Source organism: Herpailurus yagouaroundi, unplaced genomic scaffold, assembly GCF_014898765.1.
Source record: "Herpailurus yagouaroundi ecotype Mexico unplaced genomic scaffold, PumYag 195, whole genome shotgun sequence".
Lineage (NCBI taxonomy): Eukaryota > Metazoa > Chordata > Mammalia > Carnivora > Felidae > Herpailurus > Herpailurus yagouaroundi.
The window spans coordinates 17,693,589-17,719,122 of NW_024412426.1; the positions used below are offsets into that span (position 1 = coordinate 17,693,589).

The following is a 25,534-nucleotide window of genomic DNA, read 5'->3' on the forward strand; positions in this document are numbered from 1 at the left end:
TTGGTGAGCACTACATAAGCGTTTGCTGTTATTATTGTTAATGTTATGATACAGATATACCTATTTTCAGGCATTTAACCTCAATACTTAATCTTCAATCTCTCCATTTCCAGGAAAGCTTTCTCCTCAGTCTACAAACAGTTGCAAGTCTCTTTTCTCCTAAATAAAATTCCCTCCTACTCTACCTCCACCTTAAGCTGTTTCTCTCTCTCTCTCTCTCTCTCTCTCTCTCTCTCTCTCTCTCTCCTTGTTTGCAGTCAACACTATGAACGGAGAAATCTACCCTTAAAATCTCCACCTTCTCACCTCCCATTCATGTCACCATCCATAGCAATCTGGCCTCAGCTTCCAGCACGCCATCAAAGCTGTTCCCCCTCAGATTACCAATAACTTCCCTATGGCCACATCTAATTACCTTGCTGTCCCTTGTGACCTTATTGACCACTTGCTTTTGCTTGAAGTGTTTCCTGTATTTCTGAGACGCTATTCTTTCCTGGTTGTAATCGTCAGCTTTTGCTATGTCACGCTAAAGTGATAACCGCCAATGTCGCTGGCTTACAACAATGAAGGTTTTCCTTCATGCTCATGTTCCACATCAGCTGAGGGGTGGACGTTGCTCTGCTCCTTGTATGTTCCTCATCTGGGGATCCGGGGTGAAGGAACAGAGGCTGTTCCGGCAGAATCACCCAGTGACTCCTAGGACTTCTTTTTGGATGTTGTGTGGATCCCCTGTGCTCATATTCCATTGGCCAGAGCAAGTCACATGGCCCGAGTCTGCTAATTAGAGATGAAGGAAGTGCACTCGTCCACTGGCAATGACCAGGAACATACACTGATCTTCCAGAAAAGATAGCTAATAATAGGAAACAATAATACCATCTACCACACTGATTCTCCCTCTGTCTTTCCAATAGCTTGTCCTTAGCCTCTTTCACTAGATCATGTTCATCCCCTCGCTTTCTAAATTTCAGTATTCTCCAGAGATTCTGGCCCTACAGACCTTCTGTGGGTAATCCCACCCATGCTCTTAACCTCAATAAGTATTTATATTCTTATGACTTCCAAATTTCTAGCACAGATAATTACTGGACATATTTAGTGGTCCCTTGAACTTAACATGTCCAAATTCAACTCACTTTCTTACCTTCCTCCTATCCCTGTATTCTCCATCATGACTAATGGCAATGCTGTCAATCCAAATATGAAAGTTGGAAACCAGGGAAGGTTTCATTGTACCTCCCCCCACCCCATTCCATCCAATAAGCCAACTAGAATCCATTCTACCTTTAGGATAAATCCTTTGTCTCTTCCCCACTTTCTGTTTACTCTGATATTACCTGGCATTGGGCCTTTCTTATCCCCTGCTTGAATTTTGGTGATCACTTCTTCCCCAACCAGCCTGCCTGCTTCTGTTACTCTTCACTTGAATTCATCTCTGCACCGCAGCAAAAGATATCTCTCCCTCCTTTTCCCCGAAATCTGATCTTCTCTGCTTAAGAAACTTCAAAAGCTCTTCCATGAACCAGAAGTAAAATTCAGGCCCCATATTATAGCATCCGAGTCTCTTCACAATCAGGATTCTTCTAGTCTTTTTATCACCGTGTCTTGCTACTCACTATCTTGTACCCTCTGCTTTGTTTGTATTAGACTTCTCCTCAGTATCAGATGCCCCATGATACTACCATGGTTCTCAGCTCCATATATTTACTCACACTATTCCCTCCATGCAAATGCTTGTCTCATTGTCTTTGTTGGCTGAACTCTTATGACCCTTCAAAATCTAGTCGTAGCACCTTTCATAAAACCTCCCCCAACGTTGCTCATTCCCTTTACCCTTACTCTACAATAGGCAACCGCAACCTTTGTTTTAACATTAATCACATCACGTGATCATTCACGTGTCTTTCTCTTCTTTAGGGGTTAGGAGTTCCCCAGAGCAGAGACTGAGTTATCATCATCTTCAAAACGGCTCAAGAACTAGAGGAGTACATACACCTTAGATACTCAGTCAGTGTTGGTTAAGGGAATAAATAACAAATAAAAGGCACACTCCAGTCTATGTCACATGAACGCAATAGGCAAACTTTTCCAGTTATTGCTTTCACTCTCTGGCTGCTTGCTGGCTCTAGGAGACATGATCTTCCTGCTACGTTGGAGGACTAACTTCTTGCCTTCATGTTGAAGTAGTCTCTGCAGCCTCAAGAGCCTAAACCTGATAGTTCTAGCCTTGTAGGAATCCTTAGCAAATCTCCTTCTTCTCGAGCCTGTCTCTCAACCAACAAGGGTCCTCTGCAGCTACACTCCCTGCTCTCAGCTTTCCTTAAAAGTGCCCTGCTGGCTGACTTAGGCCCTCTTCAGACTCTCCCCTGGAGCCCTCTACTCTTGGATTACACCATCACTCTTGCCACCTCTGGGTTTTCTCACTGTGTCCTTTCCTCTCCATCTCTGCCAACACTGGCTATATGCTTTGCCCCAAAATAAGAATGTGGGGTCTCTTGTCCAAACATTAGTACATTACTAAAAATTTCAAAATGGCAACAGCAAAGCGGTAAGCCAAGCCTTCTGAGTATGTTACCGTATGAGCACATGGTTCTCTGCCTGTGAAGTTGGCCTTCAGCTCTGTCTCTCACTTCCAGGTTGAAGGCACATATGGGGGTGTGGGGGCAGGGTCGAGGATTGGGCGGGAGGAGTGGTGTTAAAGTAGGCATGTATCAGTTCTTTGGGAAAATGAGTTAGCCAGGGTAAAGAGAGGATGGATGCATTTTTGCCTGATGAGGACGAAAGCATTGGAGAGAATTTGGTAGAATAAGTTAAATCTGATTAAGGCTTTTATTGCAGATGGAAAAGGGAGTTTAAAAATTTGTGTAGGTAGAGGCTTCTGGGTGGCTCAGTCGGTTAAGCGTACAACTTCGGCTCAGGTCATGATCTCATGGGTTATGAATTTGACCCCCGTGTTGGGCTCTGTATTGACAGCTCAGATTCTGTGTATCCCTCTCTCTCTGCCCCTCCCCCACTTGCTCTCTGTCTCTCAAAAAAAAAATTGTGTGTGTGTGTGTGTGTTATATAGATGGTTAATATATATGAGTTTTTGGTAAGTAAAGGGTTTTGACCAATGCCACATAGAAGTTATTTTAAAAGTAAGAATAAGCTGTCTCATTAGAAGCATTTTGTAATTATGAAGAAATTGCTTGCCATCATTTGCATCAAATCAGCAGATGTAAAATGACGCTAATTCCATGGCTTGGGGGTGTGGGCATTTATCCCCTATCAGGGCTCTGTCGGAATGGCAAAAGGAGAGGCCACAGGCTGAGTGGGGTTTGAGAGCTCATTTAATTCCGTCTTCCATTCATTCCACTAAACACATTTATTGAGCCCTCATTTCATGCCAGTGACTCAGACTCAGAGGTTTCCGCACAGTGAGGGGTAGTGAGAGATCAGATCCGGCCCCAGAGCCGGAGATGGGCTAAGCGTATCTAATACCAGACAGCCTCCTCTACCCCCGAACCTACTGTAAATTCAGAGGGAAATAGCCTCACTTATAGAGTTCTTAAAAAAAAAATCACAGTGAAATAAAACATATGCTTACAAATAAAATACCAGTGGGGTGGCACAGAGTGCCCTGGTGGAGACAGAGCTGGGAAAGGGAGGGCCTGGGTTGGGAGTTGGGAGAATTCTTTTACCACTTCTGGTCTTTCCCTTTCCCCTTCCTGCAACCTTAACTAATTAATGCAAACGAGTGGATCTCCCAAGCTGCGCACCACGCTGCTGCCACTTATCACAGTCTTGCTCTTGCTCTAATGCTGGGAGAGCCTTTCCGGGGCGCCTTGCATTTACAGAGCACCTCCCGAGTCACGACCATTATGTCATTTTGATCCCCAGTTTGGTAGATAGTTGAACCATATGCAATTGCCATTTCTGTAGGTCAGATATAGCCGAATGTCGGCAATTTCTTATACTGTTCAGTCTAACGGTGGTGGTGCTATTATCTTCATCATTCTTTTCTCAGAGGATGATAGGGAAGGTTAGAGAAGCTGTACCCATCTCACAGAGCCAGGCCTGGGGTTTGGATCCCAATCCGAACTGGTACTCGGACTCACGCCCTTTCTGACGTTTGGCGCCCCGTTGGCGTTATAGCGCAAATCAGCCCTGTGCAGCCACTCACACGCAGGTTGGGAGTCTTGTCTCGTGTTAATGTGCTTTAACTGTCTTTTTTTCAGCCCTAGATTCAGTGATGGTTCTCTGTACAAACTCATTCATTTTTAATCAGTTGACTGTAATGATTTGTTACAAATGATCTTTAATTCTCAGCTGCGGTTAATCAGTACTGAAAAGCACTTTTCCTGTTATTTTATTTGAATAGGACTCTTAGTGAACTACTTGCCTGCCATTACTTAATCACTTGTTTGTTTTGCCTCTGCACACAGTTTCGAGCAGCATACGTCAGTGTGCAATGTGGGCATTCGCCCTCATTCTCCAAGCCGTGGTAGGTGCAGGGAGCCGGGGCGGGGACCGTGGAGGGTCGTGCTGACGTCTGAGGCTAACTGACCTCCTTCTGCAGGTCAAGCACAGAGCCGGGCGCTGAGGATAAGACAGCTTATACATAGGCAACTGCAACACAACTTGAAAGGTTATTATGAGAGCACGTGGTGTAGCGGAGAGGGAGCGGAGGTGAGGGCACTTAACTTGTCCCTGGAGGGTCAGGACGTCTTCTTGGAGAAGCCAAATCCTGGACAATCAGTATTAAGCGGGCAGACGTTTCTAGGCAGATGGAACAGCAGAGGCAAAGGCCCAGACAGCAGGAGAAAGGGAACTGAGACCGAACAAGCCTGGAGTGCAGAAAGGAGGCAGGGGAAACCAGCAGAGAGCGGGTTCAGGCTAGTGAGAAGGACCGGGTCACGCAGGGCCTTAGTCACATCTGATACCTTGAAAGGGAAAAAAGCTGAGTAGATTTACTTTAGAAAAAGCCTGGAAGTGGCATGGAGAATGGACTGGAAGGGGCTGAGAGAGGGGCAGGAAGCCCAGAGAGGAGGAGGAGGTGGAGGAAGAGGCAGGAGATGCTGGGGCCTGAGCCCAGTGAGTATCTGCAGGATGAAGAGGAGCAGGTGTCCCGGAGAGCAGGCTGGCCTGGAAAGGCGGTTGGGGATGGAGGCAGGGCACAGAAGAAGAATGTCTAGTTTCAATCTTCCAGGGCCAGGCCGGGGCACTTGTTTGCTGTCCGAGAGACCAAACTCTCCAGCTGCAGGCCAGGGTTACCTGTAGGCGGGAGCGGGCGGCCACAGCAGGGAGAGCCCAGATCTCAGCTCTTCCTGAGCCACCAGCTCTCTTGAGGCCCTGAGGTCCGCCTTGTGTCATTTTCCGGTGGTGCTGACCAATGAAGGGAAATTGAAAATTTCCCCTCACCACCCCCAGGTTCTGGAATTTCTGGGCCTCCTGGGAGTCCAGCATGACTACTGTAAGATTTGAGTCAAACCCTGGAGCAGAATGATTCTAGAAGGTACTTTTCAGAATCACTTTGTCCGGAGATGTGATCAGTGATGCTTCAGGACGTCAAGCCCTGTGCTCGGCGGCAGGGAGAAGTGAAGCCTGCCCAGGACTTCTTCCACAGCCTGTGTGTGGTAGGACCCACAATTCCAGAGTTCAGGGGCCACATGGATCTTCTCTTAGCAGAATGGTGCTTGCCATGGTGGTGAGGGAGGGCCTGACTGACGAGGGCATCAGCATAGTAATACAAAAGCAAAGATAAAAAACCAGACTGTACCTGCTCCCTCCTCTACGTTTGAGACCCATTTACCTTTTTTTTTTTAATCCAAGCACAGAAAGTGTGAAGCAGATTTAATTTGTCTCCATTATCTCCATTTCTGATTGGCCTTGCCATACTCCTTTTATCCTTTTGATGTCTGCCATGGAGGTCATTAAGTATCCCTTTTCTCTTGGAGTCCCAGACCAAAAGCTAAGGAGACTAATTCATGCTATAGTGTGAGTGACTTGCGCTTTGGTTTAAAATGCAAATATCTATGGAAAGGGCAAGTCGTAAGACAAAGGTATAAATCTAATGGTAGAAAATTGAGTTTCAGCACAGGAACTTGGAGGGTTTCGTGAAGAATTTCCAATCATACTGTATAAACAACTGCCTGGCCTAAGGATGGGGCTTCTTGGTTCTGACCCATCCCCAGAAGGTTTCTTTAGAATGTCAATGATACAGATCAGAAGGATCTGTGTTTCTCTGCAACCTCACTGTGAGAAATGGATTTCAAATAGACTCAGGATTCACCAGGTATCTCCACAACTGGCTCTGTCTGCATTCAATGCTCTTTCCCATTTCTGATCCTTGGCACTGCACTTCTATCTTTATATCTTAAATTTTTTTAACGTTTATTCATGTTTGAGAGACAGAGTGTGAGTGAGGGAGGGGCAGAGAGAGAGGAAGACACAGAATCCGCAGCAGGCTCCAGGCTCTGAGCTGTCAGCACAGAGCCTGACGCGGGGCTCGAACTCGTGGACTGTGCAATCATGACCCGAGCTGAAGTCAGATGCTTAACCAACTGAGCCACCTAGGCATGCTTGGCACTCCTGTCTTTATCCAGCCCCTCTCTGCTGTGAGTTCTCTCAGGTTCCATGATCAGTGTTCCAGGGTGCTTTGTTCATACCTCCATTAAAGTCTTGACACAGAAGCCCCATGAATAGATCCTTCCATACACATGACTGTGTCTTCTCCATGGACTGTGTGGTCTTCTTTCTCAAGGGCCAGAATTATTTCTTATTCATTTCTTTCTCTCCTGTGATTTTAATTCTGGCAGATACTAAGTGATCAGTACGTGTTTTTGGTTTTTGTTGTTCTTTTTTGGTGTTGGTTTTCTTTTCTTTCTCTGGGGAGGGGCGCAAACAGATGATTGCAATGTGGAAAACAGATGGGATTTTGTTTGGGAGCATACCTCCAGAATTTCTCAAGGCTGTGCTGTCATATTGACCTGGCCGTCCCTGGGGCCATTAGATGAACAAGTCACTATCTGTGCCTTCAAGGAATTTATAGTGTCAGTTCAAACGTAGATGTAAGAAAGCAAAAACACTGAAAGCATGGTTTTCCTCTTAGCCCAATAGAGAAGCTACATTAACGGGGGTGGTCCTGACTTCCCTCTTCCCTCTTACTCTTGGAAATATTTGGAAATGTATATATAGTAGTCAAGATGTGTGTGCAGTGGTCAAAATGTTTGGACATATGTGTATGGTGGCCAAAATGCCAACGTAGGGTGAATCGAGGTGAGATTTGAAGATCAGTTTGCAATACTGTGGACAGTATCTTCCAAAGAAGAATCAACTCTCCCAAAATGGCAATAGTGTAATCTATAAAGCACAAGGCTAGACGACCTTGGATCATACCAGGACACTAAGAATTCAAGGGTTTAGACGAAATTGTAATTTCTGAACACTTAGAACAATTAAAGAAAGTAAGCCTTCATTTTCCAGGACCTTCTTCATGTTAACCCACTGTCAATACACACTTGCACTGGATTGAACCCCCCCTTTCCACACCTTGCACAGGTCATGCTAAGACAGATTCCTCTCAAGCCACTGTAGCCCCAGGGACATTGGCCCAGTAGTCACACTGCAATTGGCCACGCTCTCTGTTCCAATCCTGTACTTCCCCTTCCCATTTCCCACAAGGCCAGCATCTGAACAGAGCGAGTTTGAACACCTCAGCCCTAGTTGTGGCCCCATGGGCCGCGTTTGCCTTGTCCTGGCCTTGTACCCAACTTCCTGGTCTGGTCCTACATGCACTAAGCTCTTGACCTCTGGCTCTGCCTCCCCTATTTACCCTGGCTCAGATATCCTAAATATTTTCTACTTCTCCAGATTTTGATCTTGGACATTCTCACCTAAAAAATGAGTCATCCCACTCGAAATGACAGTGGTGCCTCCACTGAATTTATACAAGATCATTGGTTTAATCCATTTCCTGTTTGACCAGGGGACTCCCCACCTGCTCTTCCAGAAGCAGGCCCCAGGAGAGGGCCCTGGTCTGAGAAGTGCCTGAACTGACCCTGACAAGAGAGGAGGACGCAGGTGCTGTGTCTTCGGCCTAGTGTTCTAGTCTTGTGTCCTCCAAGCTCACGTTGACTGATGGGGAAGCAGCAGAACATTGGCTCACACCCCAACGGAAACCAGAGGAGAGACCTTTCTCAAGTGCTTGGGAAGTTGACCTTGTGTCACTCTAGCAATTGATCCACCCTAAATTGTGGATCCAATGATATGTAACAAGTTAAAACTGAACTTGTCCCAAGAAGACAGGAAATGCTGGGCCAGTTGTAAAGTTGTGCCTCTTGGGTCAGGTGCTTTGAGGGGAAATTGGCTATCTTTGAGGAAGACCAGAGAGCTGCCATCAGAGAAAATATACTCAGCCTCTGGCCCTGAGGGTCACACTTTTGCCAGCCAAGTACTGGGTTAGCCAATTACCTGCCCCAGGAGTCATTTAAAGGAGAGAAGAAATACTGCCCTCTGTCCATACTCGGGCAAGGCAGAGCTCTATATCAGATGAAGAAAGGGCCAGGGCTCACCTTAGATCCATAGCTTTCTCTTTCCCTTTTTGGACTCATTTTCAGCTTCTTTCACTAAGGAGAGCACACATCCTTAGGCAGGAAATTACCCTGGTGATTGATGTCTACTAAATGCAATTAGACCCCAGTTTAGTGCTCTCCAAGGGGTGCCCTTCAGTGTGGTGTTCGGAGTTTGGTGATCACTTAACAACCATGCACCCGAGGCCTCCTGGTTATGAAGCATTTGTCTGTGTCAGGCTTTGACCACCAGAACCTCCCACTCTCTTTAGACGGAGGGAGGCTGTGGGCAAAGAGATAAGAATGGCAGATGGGACAGGAAGATGGCAGAGAGGATGCTGGGAGGGAGACATTCAGAATAAAAACAGCCCGGTTGGCCAAAAAGACATGATGACTCCCAAGGGAAGGCCAGAACATAAGCTGGGGACCGGTGGGGTGTGGGGACGCCTTCCATGGCTGAAGTTCTATAATATTTGCTAGTCAACTTAGTGCTTGAAATGTAATCCTTTAATTCTACTGCCTTGGGGGCTTTGGAGGGATAGATAAAGAAAACTGGCCCAGATGCCCATCCTTGAGGTATTTGCCTTGTAGTTGGAAAGGTCAAACACACCCCGTCAAACTTCCAGGCCACAAACTCCCATCGGGCTTGGCCACACGCAAGCCCATGGAGTAGCATACGCAGTATTGACCCATCTGTGGAGCTAAGAGAAGGACAAAGGAGGCCATCTGCATTCCTCTTCAGCCAGGGCCAGTTAACCCTTTTCATGTCATGGCCCTTTTTGGCCTGGTGATGCATGTGAACCCCTTCTCAGAATAATGGTATAAGTGTAGAAAACAAAATCTGTAAGATTACAGAGGAAACCGCATTTTTATCGAAATGCAGTTATCAAAATACTAAAAAACCAAATTTTGCTGTATGGTAATATATATGCTTCTTTATTAACACAGTAAATAACAAGATTTGCTGGCAGCCCTAATAAGTACTGTAATTTTGAAATAGTAATAAGCTTAAACAATATTTCAACATATCTGCAGCAACTGTAATGAGATATAAAAATATCTGTGATTTCTATTGGTGACAGAATTACAGCTACTGCTCAGACTATTATGACTTGTTGGCCACATTTAAAACTAGAGGGACTTCTAAATTTTTGTTAGAGGTCGGTGAAAAGGCAGATATAACTTTTTTTCCATAGGCATTCATGAACTCTCTGTGGACCGCATGCTAAGAACCATTGGTGTAAGACTTGGTACAATAAGTTATAACCGTACTTTCTAAAGTTTTAAAAATCACACTCATTTTCACATTGTTAAAGCGAAATACAAGCATGATAGAAATGTTAAGAAATTTAGATTAAGTGGGAAAAGACAAAGAAAATTAAAAAAAGAAAAACAAGCACATGACTCAGAGAGAACCACGGCTAACAGTTTGATTTTTAAGACACGGAGCTCATTGCTAATCCTTTTTTCATGCACCAAATCTACTCCACTTAGGGTTATTAGATTGCAGTGTCGCTCAGAAGGATGTCAAAGAACGACGGATGCTCAGTGAAAAAGCAACTCAAAGCACCGTGAATGTAGACTGGAAACTACATGAAGCCTAATCGTAGAAAAGGAACCTTGCTCTTTACAGCACAGCCACCCACAGGCAGGGCAAAGCGCCAGGCAACAGAGCGAGGGAGATCCAGCAATCCAGAGGACACGCTGGAGTCTTCCAGCCCCACCAATAGGAGCTATCCCCCTCCTGTTCGTCAGGATGAATTATCTTAAGTTGGAACTGTGCATTGTTAATATCTGAAATTACCCACTTGGTGGGAGATACTGACTGTGCTCCAAACCTGTCAGGTGCTTAGATCAGATCCTTGATACGTGTTGGCAGAGCGGGAGGTCTCATCCAAAGAATCCACTGCAGAATAACGATAATGAGGTAGCGGGTACCTAGGAGGTGTTGCGCGATCTATACAGACATCCAGGCACATGTGGGCAGAGAGGGACCGTTGTGCTGCCCCGAGTGATCCCCTGTGGCAATACTGTGCAGCTGTCTCTGAGGTGAAAGGTAGTCTGATACATATTAGGCTGTCCCTGGTTACCTCCGGAAGACTAAAGCCTTGGAATGGCTTGTCTGGTCCCTCTTAAACAGCACCCACAGAGGATCCCCTGTGGGCGAGTTCAGAATAGAGCAGAAGCCAAGCCCCAGCTTACTTTCCCCGAGTCTTCCAAGCAGTGGCCAAGTTCTGGGCTCTTGACTTGCCACGCTTCCCGTATGAACGTGAGGTTGTGAAGCCAGTAACCACCAGCTTGGGGCCTCACCACACCTCCTACAAAGAACTTCCATGAAGATGGGGCCAACATCACTATACCACATTGGGAAAGTGCCTCCCTTCCCTTCTCCAGCTCAGACCTTATAGCAATATCTTTTTCTGACCTCCAAACAGAGACCTTGCCTGGGGAGGGGGGGGGGGTTTTAATGAAATACTGCAGGCATAGTCATCAAAATGTGACTGTGAGCTTTCTTAGAGGGACCTTGCAACCCCCAGGTGGCAGGCCCTGCTTCCTCTGAGCCTAGCTAAAGATCGCAGCCTAGGATAACAGGCCAGCCAAACTCCTGAGTGCAAGGCAGCTCCAAATTTCAAAATGTTTTTAATAAAACAATGTGGAAAGGGCAGACTGCTCATTTTGATTCTCCCCACTGGGTCGTTCAATTAAAGCTGAAATTCTGGGGAAACGTGAACCACCCTGACCATATTTTCCATTAGTAATAATGATAAAAGATAATTATTGAGCCTGTCTGTCAGATATTCCAGACACCCGCACCTTCACTTAATTAATTGCTAATTAAGATATGAAAGAGGCGGTGTCTCTCACACATCCTGACTTTATTAAGCCTCAGCAAATCTTCCTTGGGGAAAACAAACCTAAACCACCAAGGCTTGGGTTTGGGAAAACACAGACGGAAGGGGGTGAGGCAGGGAGGAAGGTCAACTCTGAATTGCCATCATTTACCATTCTGATGATGCACCATGATCCTGAGAGGCAAGAATGAGGGAGAAAGAGAGAGAAGCAAACAAGGTTTGCATTCCTACCTTCTGTTATACACTGAGCTAGGTGAGCTTTTCACTTATATTATCTGAGTTAATCCTCACAGCAACCCTATAAAGAGGTATTATGATCCCCATTTTACAGATTAGAAAAGGTACTCTTGGCAGGATTCAGTAAATATCTTTTCCAAAAATATGTAATTGGTAAGAGATGGAATTTGAGTCAAATTCCACACTCTTCCATTTATTGTTCCATGGAGGTACAAGAAACAGAGATTTTTTTTTTTTTTTTTTTACCAGTTCTTTACCATTACTGATAAAAGCAGAAAAGCATCGTGGTAGCTAGCCTTCAAGATGACCTCCAATTAACCCTTGCTTTTTAGTATTCATACCCTTGTATTGTCTCCTCCCACATTAAATAGAACTAACCATGTAACCAATAGGATATTGTAGAAAGGATAAGGTGGGTCATAAAAGATGTGGTTGCTTTCCCCTGGCTCTCCCTTGGGTCACTCAGGGGAAAGCCAACCATGCTGTGAGGATACTCAAGCAGCCCAGCAGAGGGCCACATGGGGACGCCTCCTGCAACAACCAGTACCATCCAAGTGAGCCCTCATGGAACCAGAGTCTCCCAACTTAGCAGGTCTTCAGCCTGCCGAAGGATTACAGCCTTCACTGACATCTTACCTGAAACTTCATGAGACTTTGAACCTGAACCACAGATAAACCACTTCTGACCCACAGAACCATGAGATAAAAATGCTTATTGTTTTAATCCAGTGAATTTGGGGGGTAATCATTATACAGCAATAGATAATGAATTCATGAACTCTTCATATCCTGGTGAATTCCAATGTCTTGCCAATACCAATGGGTAGGATTAGAAATCCTTCTAAGAAAACTTCAATGTATATGCCTGAAGATAAGAGCCCCAAATAATAGTCATTTAAGGTCCCTTGTGAGTTTAGGAGCTGACTATGGGTCAGATCACCAAGAGTTGCCTCAATTTTCCATTTTCTCATCAAGATGACTAAGTACAATTTGTTGGCTATTGTACTGAAAATCTGATCCATTTTTAGCAACCAACAGTTATAAGAGGAAAAATGTGAATTGACAAGAATTTAGCACATTGGGTAGTCTTGTCTAGAACTGATGAGCACCCTTGCAATCACGTGGCTATCTCTGGGACATCTTCGGCAATTTGCAATCAACAAACCCAAACCACCCAAGTATGAAGGTTTACACTGAATGTCAAAGTGAACTATTTCTCTGGAGTCCGAAAGCTCCTCAGGTTTTGATTGCTACGTCCCACCCGGCCTGGCAGTGTTCTTCTTCTGCCCATGATCTGCCTAAGCCAGAGGGGAAATCGACACAGGGCTTTGGAGAAAATCTGTGTTTGCGATCAACAGACATCTAAGGTTGCACTCCTCAGACCACCCAATTCCTCAGATCCTGCCCAGGCAAGCAGGGACAGAGGGCCCAACCAACAAAGCCCCTCGGATTTCTGGACTCACATTCAGTAGAAGAGGGGTCAGCATTTGATGTGGAGAGAAAATAAAGTGCACATTTTTCTGGACATATTTCATAGGAAAGCTTTTTTTTTTTTCCTCCAAAGATGAGCTGTTACAAGCTGATCCCAGAAAATAGCTATCAAGGGAATGTTGGCCATAAAGAGCAGGAGTGCAGGTAGATGAGTGGGTTGAGAGAATGAACAGAAAGAACACAGCAATTTTCTGAAGTTGCTGGGGAGTCAGGTCACCATGCTCCTTAGCTTTGTGTGCGTCTCCTGTGGTTCCATTTCCTCTCTCCCTCGGTCCCCCCTGCAGTGTGCCAGCTGAAAGGATATGGGAGCAAGAGCCCTGCACTCGGTATTTATCCAACAGCTTTGCCTCGGAACTTGTTACCACGGAATACTTGCTCATGTTGTGACCCACTGACGTCACTTTCTGTTATAGGAATCGTTCGCCTCGTCACCGGTTATATGAGAACCTACTCTGAGATGGCGCATTTGTGTGATCTCTTTAGGGCTAGATGGCTTGTTAAGTCAAATGGGTCTATTAGTGAGGTAGTGCACATTATATCACAAGGGCTGGTATATCAGGTTCAATATGAGCTTCTCTGACATAGCGAGTATGGTCGTGGCTTCAAAAAGACCAGTGCACACTTGCTTGAATTCACTGTGGTCATTGCTCAGCCCATAGTTTGAAGCTTATTTAGGAAAAAATAAAAGTAGTTAAAAAAAAATATCGACATATATACAAGCTGGTTAAATGGAAGGAGCACAGGACTAGAACACAGGGGTCTGTAGGCTAGTTCTAATCTCCCCAGTAACTCTGTGTGTTTGGTGCCTGCCACCATGAGTGGACTTCTCCTCCTGTAACTGCCAGCCTGGGGTCTCTCTCCCCCAGGGCAGGACTCCATCAGGGCAGAGGCTGTGTCCTCTTCTTGTATCCCAGTGCCTGGCACAGACCTGGTTACTCAGAAGGCTCTTAGCGAATGGTTGTTGCCCATGACCAAAACACCGAATCAGAGCATCTATCCGTAGTCACATACGAATGTATGTGGTTATATGAGCATGGAGGAAAGGACCGAAGTCTGCATTCAACCTGGGAGCTGAGGATAATACGGATGGTGCAGGAGGGAGAGGAGGTGGAGAGAGGCAAGAAATAGAAAAAAAATAAGGACATGGCACTAAAAAGCCTTGATGTGTAATACGATCTTTTTTGTGAAAGTATGTGTATGTATGTGTGAGTAAATTAGGGAAAAAATGATGATGCTCATATGTTAAGTCAAAACAAGTTGCAGAGAATTTTGGCTAAAAACTATAAACAAAAACATCATATATCTGTGTCTATATGCCTGATTGGGTTTAAATGAGCATGAAGGAGGGTGTGGGTGAGGGGTGCTGTGAGGCACTTCCCCACAGCAGCACTCACCCCCCCACCCAGGTGCTGGGAGTGTTGGTAGCTCACAGCTCACAGCTGGGGTCCCGCCCAGGAGTCACCTTCAGCCAGAGGAAGCTGCTTTGCCCAGTGTCTCCTCGGGGGCAGCCAAGGACAGGTGGGGTCCAAAGGCCTGTCCCTTCCCAATGCAGGGTGGTTCCAGAACTCCCTCTGGCCAATCCTGCTCCCTGTCCTCCCTGATGAGAGTATGCCCCAGTGAACCTTCAGTGCACATAACCTACTGCGTCTGTTTCCCTAGAACGGGACTTGTGATGGTGTGGAAAGATACATAACTGGTCTATCAGAATGTTACATCAAGGGGCTGAGGTGGGGGGGGGGGGGGCGGTGATTAGCTTTTTCTGTATAAATCTTTGCATTGATTTACCTGATACAATGAACACATATCCCTTTTCTAATTTTGAGAATATGAAACAAAGAAACGTAAAATGTAGTCAACAAATATATGTTACTTAAATGAGTGAATGACTCTGCTCATACCTCATTGGAGAAATAGGTAATAAAATAGCACATCGAAGGAACTGATTTTCAATCAAGGAACCTGAAGGGGATTTTGCTAACATGTTTGATGACTTTTGACTTAGTTGGTTCAAAAGAGATTGGGCCAGCTTTCTACAGGTGAAGTCACCACCCTGCAGGGTGAGGAATAAAAGGGCCAATAGGTAAAAGCAAAAAGAAGAGGGAGTTTCGATTCCATGGAAGAAGAAATTTTCAAATATCAGAGTTATCTGCCAGAAAAAAAATGGGCTGCAAATTTGGGTAGCCACTGTCCAAATTACAGTGACCAAAGGAAGCGTAATTATTCCATTTGGTGAGCTGTCGGGTTAGAACCGGAGGGGGGACACCTGGCATTTATACGTCACTTCCAACACTTACCCACACTGGACACTGGCAGGACTGCTGATGAACACTCTCCTTCCCAATGATGCAGCCTCAGAATCTTTCCCAACCCCACACTCCAAGCAGCCACTGCTGATACACTGGGGGAAGGATTCCCCAGAGATGAAATCTATTTGCCCTTCCAGAACTAAATGATCTTTCCACTTCCTCTAGTTCTAAGGTTCCATGGGGTCTTCCAGGGAAGGCTAATTTATTCAGGAAGAACTTAGTCGAGCAAGCCTACACCCTAGCCAATGGCCTGCTCCTCCCTCCCTCCAGTGCTAATTGATTTTTTTTGCAAATACAGTTGAGATCCCTAAGGCTCCGTGTCCCCTTTGGAGAAAGCCCAGAGGATTTGTGGGAAGCAAGCCCACAAAGGCATAATCGTCCGGTAATGGACGGGTGGCGATGGTCCCTGGGAATTGTGTACAGGGGAGAACTGGCCCAAGTCCTGCATGGGAGCCAGGCTTACACAGGTTGACAAATTACTGACACGGAAGCTCCCCACTTGCAGTAGGTGCCACCGCTTCTGTGGGGGGAGGGTTCTAACCTGCGAGGATTATCCTTTGTTACGCATTCATTTCCTCCATGAGTATTTGGTGAACTTCTCTGTGCTGCACTGTGCTTGGGACAAGAACCAAAGCAGTGAGAGGGACAGAGAGTCCAGAGTGAGAATAGCGCAGATGAAGAGGCTGACGACAAGTGGTGACTTTTTGGATATGGGAATGCCTGAGTGCTGCTCACATTAAGGACAGAAGAGGGGCTCCGGTTTAGGAGGCAACGGGCGGCTTCCTGGAGGAATTGCCAAGCGTCTGTCATAATCAGATCACCTCTCTATGTTACTGTGGCCACCTGCAAAGACCTCAGAATAGATTTGTCACCTAAAACACATTTCTGGATTTATAATCATTCTGTAGAACGGTTTCTTAAATATTTACCGCTTCATTGTAAAGCTATGAGAATGAACGAAAGAAAATTAATAAAATAAACACAACTCTCCGGAGAGGAAACAAAAGAACTTGTTTTCTTTGCTTTAGACATCCCCCCGGTGTACCTCCAAGTTTATTGAAAAAGAGATATGGCGGCTGGGATGGAAAGGGAAACTGAGACTCCTTATTTTGAAACCATCAACGCACTTCTTCCCTCCCTATTCCTGTTTCAGGTGGACGTTTGCTGCACGTGCACAGAGGCCAGGTCTCTTGGAGTTGGGACTGAAGAGCGTGTGGGGAAGAGAAAACAGCGAAGACACCGTCGCTAAAGGTACCATTTCTGTGAAACTTTTCCCATCCATCACTGCAATGGCCAGTTCCAGGCTTTCACTTGTGACTGCATATTCCCAGGGACTGAGACTCTTTGTCACTGCAACAACGGCCTAGGGGACAGCCTCCCTGAAATGAGGTGCTCAAGAGCATTAGCTCCCCTGGGCTTCCTGCCGTCTCAGAAAAAAACTGGGGAAACCGGGCACCAAGGTTTTGGCTTTTCATAAAATATTTCTGAAATGCATTTCATGATGTGGTTGGTAATAAAAGTGTATTACTGCTCTCAGTCCCTCCAAGACTAGGCTTGATTCCCAGCCCAGCCGTGCCTGCACTGGGCCTGCAGGAATCGGTGCTAAATTATTCACCAGCCCGACTAAAATTTCTGGAGTTCCAAAACCTCTAATAAAGTATTATGAAAAAATATCCATCTCTTTATCTCTATCCATAACCATTTATATGGCTAGAGGAAAAACCTGTCGTTTTATTTCTTTTAATTTAAAAGCTTTCCTAATTCCTTTTTCACACCACATATATATGTCTAAAGAATTTTCAGGTTGAAATAATAACCTTCTAAAAAATGGTCCATGGGCGAAGGCTCTTGGGATTCAGAGTTGACAGGCACAGTGAATATTTTGCTCCCTTAATAACTTTTGCTGGCTCTCAAACTTGACATGCCGAACTGGGAACTTCTCAACTAGGTATGGCCCTTATTTTTATTGTAGGAAACAATGATAATATACCCACCAGCCTTCTCTCTATGTGTTTATATGGTTGCTAAAATTTGTTCTGGAAAAATTAATTTCCAAACTCAGATCCATAAGGTACCATTATCTGTCATGGCATTCTGAAGCCCCAAGTTTGAATCAATCCAGACCAGCCCCAGCGGCACCCTGCCTCACTTGGGGACATTGGCTACAAAGTACCCCAGGCTGTTTAACATACCTTTGAACGCAGAAACTTATGAGACGTTAGCACACGAAGCTGGCTATCAGCCATTCACACTTTATTTTTTAAAAAGTTTTTAAATGTTTTTATATTTATTTTTGAGGGAGAGAGAGAAACACAAAGTATGAGCAGGGGAAGGGCGGAGAGAGAGGGAGACACAGAATCCGAAGCGGGTTCCAGGTTCTCAGCTGTCAGCACAGAGCCCGACGCACAGCTCGAACTGTGAATGGTGAGATCATGACCTGAACCGAAGTTGGACTCTCAACCGACTGAGCCACCCAGGCACCCCTAGCCAGTCACACTTTAGAGAAAATTGGTTAATTTGGTGTTTTGAAGGTAACAGCCGGTTGAGATCAAGCTCTCTGCAACCAAGCAGAGCCGAAACAGGGTGGACCATCTGGGCGGCAACTAAGGGTAGCTGTTGCGAGAAAGTCATAGGAAATGTATTAAGATGAAGACATTTGAACTTACTAGAACTCTACTGAGAGAAGATATTGTGTAGCTGAAAGAATAGTGACAAGGCACTTACGTTATAAGATTAATATTTCTCCCCACCCTCCCACCTCCGCCAAAGAAACCCATTCAAGTAAAACTCATTGGTTTCTAAACTGACTTCTGAATAACGTGGGTTCGGGGGGGTATGAGATCCAGGGTGCTGTCATCCTCTGCTAAGTCGACGTTGAATAAATGTTTAAAGAATGTTGGTTTCGATGTAAGACAAATTATTAGCCTGACAAGAGCACCCAGCTATTTTCATCAGCCCTAATACCTGAGGCTTCTGATGGAGGGGGTGGAGGGACGAAAGAGGGAGCCCAGGACCCCGCCAGTCGGATGGGACTCTGTGAGGGCACTGAGAAGTCAGTGTGCGGACAGACAGTGGGAGAGGGGTGACCCATGAGGACAAGCATCACATCCCGTCTGGACCTAGCTTTACTCCAGCAACAAGGACCCTGCTGCGGTCTGACCTCATGCAAATCAATCCGCAGGCTGAATCAGAGAACGTTCATGGAAAGCAAGGATGAGCCTGATGATTAAACAGCCCCCGAGGATGACCCTTGTGATACTGTGATTTATAATAAGAAATATATATTTGGTCTTCATCCAGTTTCTGACACAGAACTTCCCAAACGCTTGAAAAGTCCTAAATGATAAGAGCCACATAGGTGTCTTGATATTCATAACGAACCCCTTTCAACCACACCTGAGTTTATGCTAATATGGAGACTTTGGAAAAGCACCTAAGGATGGGGGCTGGAAACCAACCTTGACATTGGAGTGTTGGAAATTTTAGTCCCACCCCCTTACCCTCTGGGGAGGGGAGAGAGTTGGGAGACTGAGTTCAATCACCAATGGCTAATGATTTAACACATCACACCTGTATAATGAAGTCTCCATGAAACCCAAAGGGACTGGCTTCAGAGAGCTTCCTGGTTTGGGAACCAGGACACCTCCATGTGCCACCGTGCTGGGCCCCATAGAGACATAGACACAGAAGCCCCTTTGTTCAGGGCCTTGCCCGATGTATCTCTTCATCTGGCCGTTGATTTGTGTCCTTTAAAATCCTTGGTGATAAACTGGCAATCCGGTGAGTAAACTGTTTTCCTGAGTTCTGCGAGCCGCTCTAGCAAATTAATTGAACCCAAGGACGGGGTCATGGGAACCTCTGATTTATAGCCAGTTGGAAGCACAGGTAAAGGGGACTTCTGATGGGCATGCGACGTGGGGGCAGTCTGGTGGGACTGAGCCCTTGGCCTGTGGAATCTGACACCGTCTCCAGGTAGGCGGTGTCAGAATTGCATTGAATTGTAGCACACGCGGCTGGCATCAGAGAAAAGCTTGGTGTGGGGGAAAAAACCCACACGCTGGAATTGGTGTCAGAATCAGAACGATAATTCCAAACCACATCAGGGCTGTCAGCACATCAGGGTTAAGCTCCGTTTCAGGATGGGGCTGAGGGATGGTCAAACCACGGCTGGAGGTGAGGGGCCTACCCTGAAGCCAGCAAAACACTGTCAAGGCAGGGGTGTGGGATGCTGCTGGCCCTCCTGAGGGTGCAAACTCTCAGAAGTCTGCAGGATGCAGTATGCAGAGGTAGTTCTCAGAAGCACCAGCTGCTCTGTTGATTGAATCTCAAAGCCACCTCTGAGCTCCGAGGCCAGTCCATCTTAACCCTGCCAGGCCTTGTCACCTGTGTGCACTTGACCTCACAGGGGTGCTCGGATTGTCCAGATTGGCCCTCTCCCCCACAGACTTTCAAATAGCTCTTCCCCAGCGTGGGCTGGAGTTAGAATTGCAGCAGTCCCGCCCGCAGGTCACCCGGTGGCTCTTTGGCAGTTCACTCGGAGGAGTGCTTGCCAGGCTGGTCCGAACTGCCTTCCTTGGCCTGCTTCTATCCCACCTTCATTCCCCATGCATTTGAAAGCAGCTTATTTTAAAAGCTGATTACATGAGCCTTTAATAACATTAGAATTTAAATGGCCCCAGATAGGCTTTCAGCCTCTTGCCAAATTGAGATAAATGTGATATTTGGGGAGCTGAGCTCCCAGCTTCATGGTTGCTCCGGACCGCAGACAGGCTTTGAAGCTCTGTGCCTCCCATGCTTCTCTGCAGCCTGACACCGGGTTTTTGTGGGTCTCTAAGGTCCCTTTTATCCCTAAAGGTCTAGGGCTCTGTGTGTAGCTGTGTCTCCGTGATCAGGCATTAATTATTAAGGAAAAGTAAGGTGGGGACAAGGGCACAGGACAAAGTTATAATCTGTGTGTGATGCGCTGTGGGGAAACTTCTCTCTGTGATCCCGGACCCTCTGATAACTTTCAGTTCCGGGCAGCACGCCTTTATTGAACAGCTACTATTTAGGCACGGTGCTAAGAAGGAAATGGTCAGGAGTAAGGATGTGTCATCTGGGTTAATACGTTCAGCTCCCTCGGTGACTCTTCCAGGTGGGTTCAGTGCTGGGAAGGGGAAACACCCTTATGGAGCCATACAAATATGACTGCCTCCTGATTTAATACTCTGCTGCATGTTTAAAATTTTTTTTAATGTTTATTTATCTCTGAGAGAGAGAGAGAGAGAGAGAGAGAGAGAGAGAGAGAGAGAGAGAAGGCACGAACAGGGGAGGGGCAGAGAGAGAGAGAGGGAGACACAGAATCCATAGCAGGCTCCAGGCTCTGAACTGTCGGCACAGAGCCCGATGCGGGGCTCGAACCCAAGAACTGTGAGACCATGACCTGAGCCTAAGTCAGATGCTTAACTGACTGAGCTACCCAGGCGCCCCATCTACTGCACTTTTTAGAAAAAGCGAAAAACACAGTGGGGCTGTGGAGTGGGAACCCACCAAAGGTGAACATAACAGATAGTTCGGCATGGAGGCTGTGTTTTCTCTCCACGTCTTGCAGTTTACGTGGGAAAGATGTGCCCACATTGGGTGTGTCACCTGAGTCTACATGCAAGTTCATCTGTCCTTTCGCTAAGCCTGGGGCCATACAGGGTATCCTCAGCTTGTTCCTCTTCTTGGAAAGCCTCTACACAAGCATCCTCCCCAACTTGCTCTCTCCTGTCTCTCTGGAGAGAAAGTGTCCCTCCTCCTTCCGAGGATGACTCCTCCCCTGAGTTCTCAGTACCTTCCCTTTCACCTCCTCCAGGACCGTCACCCAGGCGTTGTGCCTCTCCTCACTCACATCACCTCTCACTTTCTGTAAGTTCTTCCTCTGTTGCTTATAAACATATCTTGGTCTCCATTAAAATGAGCAAACAGAAACAGCTTTCCCTTGATTTTGTGACTCTCTCCTCTTCTCCTAAATTCTGTGAAGAATAGTCTAGATTCGCTTTTCACCTACCCAAGCAACAAGTTCAACTTGATTCCTCGCACCCGCATGGAGTGCGCACTATGTGCCATGCCTGGCTGGATCCTGGCCCCTGGGAGGATTCCCTTGTAAGGCGGCCGAGCACGTGGGAAGTGAGCTGACGGGCTCACACACTACAGAGGAGGAGAATGGGAATCATCAGCCCTATCTTGGGGCCAGGGGGCAGCAAGGAAAGTGTCATAGAAGTTCTGCAGGCACATGGAGAACCCAGGAAGGGAGAATAGGAAGGAGGAGGGGCAGTTCAGGTAGAAGGGACGGCAGTGGCCCAGGGCACTGAGGGGACTGAGGCAACACAATATGGAGATGGCACCATCTACCCAACAAGACAAGGGGCGTTGAGGCAGCAGAGGACAACAGACTCCTCAAGTGTGAGATTCCAAAAAACTTCAACTCTTTCTTGCAAACAGTGGAGAGGTCCAAGCCGGAGAGTGACATAATCAGATTGCCTTTTACTTCTTTTTTAAGTGATTTTTTTTTATTATTTTTTTTATTTTTTAACATAGTTTATTGTCAAAATGGCTAACATCCAGTGTGTGCAGTGTGCCCTTGGCTCTTGGTTTTGGGGTCGATTCCTGTAGTTCATCACTTACCTACAACACCCAGTGCTCATCCCAACAGCTGCCCTCCTCATATTTAAAGAGAGACAGAGACAGAGACAGTGCGAGTAGGGGAGGGGCAGAGAGAAGGAGAGAGAGAGAATCCCAAGCAGGCTCTGTCTGCCCTGTCAGCATAGAGCTCAAAGTGGGAGACCATGACCTGAGCTGAAACCAAGAAGCGGACGCTTAACCAACTGAGCCACCTAGGCGTCCCAATCCGATTGCCTTTTAGAAAGACCCCTGGGAAACATCAATTAGAGGGGGAGCTCGGATAAGAAGCTGCTCTAATCGTCCAGATAAGAGGCGATAGAGGCCTGGGCACCTGGGTGTCTCAGTCGGTTAAGCATCTGACTTCGGCTCAGGTCACGATCTCGCGGTTTGAGAGTTTGAGCCCCGCGTCGGGCTCTGTGCTGACAGCTCGGAGCCCGGAGCCTGTTTCGGATTCTGTGTCTCCCTCTTTCTCTGCCCCTCCCCTGCTCACACTCTGTCTCTCAATAATAATAAATAAAACGTTAAAAAAAAAATTTAAGAGGGGATAGAGGCCTGAACTAAGAGTGGCCTGGGGATGAAGGGCAGGGAATGTTAACACAATCCTCCCCACCCCCCATGTATCTCGTTTTGGGTTCACCCAAACAGCAGTTCTCTCCCTGCTCTACACCTTGATCATCCGTGATGCCTTCCTTATTGTCCTTACTGAACTTGTATTACAGTCATTTGTGTATGTCCCTGATTTTCCTTATCAGATTGTATTTTTGTCTCTCCTTCTTCAAATTACAGTACCTTGCTCATAATGAGAGCTGAAGAAAAGGTTATTTAGTTGAACTGAATTTTCAAGAGCTTCAAACCATGAATAATTGAGGAATCGACCATGTATAAGTGCTTATCATTTACATAATTGTATAAACAAGCTGATAAGATTTTTTTTTTCCTCCATTATTTTTATTATCCCAGAATGCCCCACTATCTCCCTGGTTCTCTAGATTTTAAGGAAGTGGTAAACAAGTGTTCTGTAACACACACAAGTAACAGAGGCTCTGACTGGCTCTCACCTCCCCAGGCAAGGGAAGCAGTTGCAAGCAAGGAACAGATGATTGCATTGATTGAAAATGAAAGCCATGTATAAATATTGAGAAATATGCTGTCTGAAGAGACAGAGAATTGCGGAGCACACTGCATGATGGGACCTGTGTGCAGAGTCCCGAAGGTCAATGTGCAGATACAAATTGATTAAGCTAAGTACTTACTGAAATTGCTTTCCAACACACTGATGACAATTGATCATAAGCAGGACCCAAATTTACAGTGAAAATGCTTATGTAAAGTTACCCTTTGGTATGTGACCAAAGCAAATTTAGATTGTCCGGATTTTTTCCCAAGTGGAGGTACCCGCGGGTAGAGTTGACAAATGCGTCTTAAAGATGCCGCCAGCACTTAGAATTTCGTGAATGCGGATCTGCCCCAGAACGGCCTTATTGTGACATCTTTTTATAACCCCGAGGTTAGCCTCCCTCTCATCCTCTCGCATGCCAAACCAAAGGATCCTGACTCGCCACGAGTCAGCCTTACCTAGGGTGGTACCCACACTGCCACTCCTTTTTGTTTTTGTTTTTTAACATTTCTTTATCTAGTTTGAGAGGGGGTGGGCAGAGAAAGAGGGAGAGAGAGAATCCCAAGCAGGCTCCTCATTGTCAGCGCAGAGCCCGATGCAGGCCTTGAACTTACAAACTGTGAGATCATGGCCTGAGCCGAAATCAAGAGTCGGATGCTTAACTGACTGAGCCCCCCAGGCGCACTGCCCACCCCCGCCTTACACTGCCACTCTACAACACAATCCCTAGCTCCTAGGAAACTGGAAGGCAGAAATCTCACCTGGAATGCATCTAACATGCTTAAGCAGTGATGTGAGTGCCACTGGCCAGGGCCCTTTCGGCCGGGGGAAGAGAAGGAAAGAGAAGTGGTCAAAAGGAAAGACAAGGCAGATACAGGGGAAATAAGAAAGGGGAACAGAAGGTCCAGTTAGCGAGTCTTTACTGAGTAATTTTTATGTGTCAAAGACAAAAGTAATGAGCCATGGGCCACGCTAAAGGAGTCCATATCATGGTCCCTGCACCCGAGGAGCTTAGGATTTCATCAGGAGGGCAATTCTAAACCCAGAAAACAAATTACATACCAGTGCATGACAATATAATGGCGTACAGATATTGCACCCCAGCTTTGGCTGTGCTGTTACTGAAAACCGAGATGGAGCGAGTATCACGGGTTCTGGGAGGTGAACATGGACAGAGAACACCTCACGGCAGAGGTCGTGGGCATCAAGCTGAGCCTAGAAAGGAGAGGCGGAAGGAAGCCAGGGAGGCAGAATGAACATGACACCTCGGACTTAACGAAAAACAATAAGAACAAAAGGAGAGGAAAGAAAGAGAACTAGCGGAGGAAAAAGGTGCCGGTGGTGGTCAAGGTAGAGTGGCCTCACGTCTTTCGGGCACCTGTGCCAACCCTTGGATTGCCTTGGCCGAAGACCAACAATTTAGAGGCAGAGAATATTTCTGTGGTCCCAGTAGCCTCAGTGGGCTTGGGCTAGTGCCAGCCAATTTTTGTTGTCTCTGCCATCACTAAGTGGAGCATCTTTTTCCTCATGTTTGCTCGAGAGGAATGTTGTTTACACTGACAGCCTCATGCACTTCAGACAGATCTCTGACAACTGAATTCTCTTATTACTAACAATTGAGTGTGAAGAACACGTGGAAACTCCACAGCAGATGAGATGGCTTCATTAGCTCAAAGTTCTGGTGGCCTCTGAGAAATGGAGAGATTGGTAAATTAAGGATAATTTATTAGATGCATTTCAAGTGATTTTATGAAGAGAACAGGGTCTTGCCCACAAAATATATTTTGATTGGTGCAGAGAAATCTCCCTGCACCCCAAATTACTTTCCTACTCCACCCTCACTCCGTTTTAAATTTTAAGAAAATAGAATTAAACAGAAAATGCCTGGCTCTGCCATTGTCTAAAATTCTACCATTTGAGATACATTCTTGCTAAGGTGTTGTCTCTCTCAGAGGTCCCTTTTGAAAAGCATGTGTCCCTGGGGCGCCTGGGTGGCGCAGTCGGTTGGGCGTCCGACTTCAGCCAGGTCACGATCTCGCGGTCCGTGAGTTCGAGCCCCGCGTCAGGCTCTGGGCTGATGGCTCAGAGCCTGGAGCCTGTTTCCGATTCTGTGTCTCCCTCTCTCTCTGCCCCTCCCCCGTTCATGCTCTGTCTCTCTCTGTCCCAAAAATAAATAAACGTTGAAAAAAAAAATTTTTGAAAAGCATGTGTCCCCAGAGAGACCCGTTTATCTGCGCCAGAATGCTTATTGTTTTATTAGGTGATTTTCTGCCTAAAGGCCACTGGAGGAGGAAAACTCTTAGAAGAGGAGGAGAAATGATTTTTTTTTTTTTTTTT

General features: G+C 46.3%; 1 protein-coding gene across 1 annotated transcript in view; it reads left to right on the forward strand.

Moving 5' to 3' along the window:
• Positions 1–25,534, forward strand: part of TNR (tenascin R) — a 410,417-nt gene that overhangs the window by 195,969 nt on the left and 188,914 nt on the right. Inside the window, exon 2 of the mRNA XM_040446717.1 lies at positions 16,589–16,686. The gene's annotated coding sequence lies outside the window, so the exon portion shown is untranslated. The remainder of the gene's footprint in view (positions 1–16,588; positions 16,687–25,534) is intronic.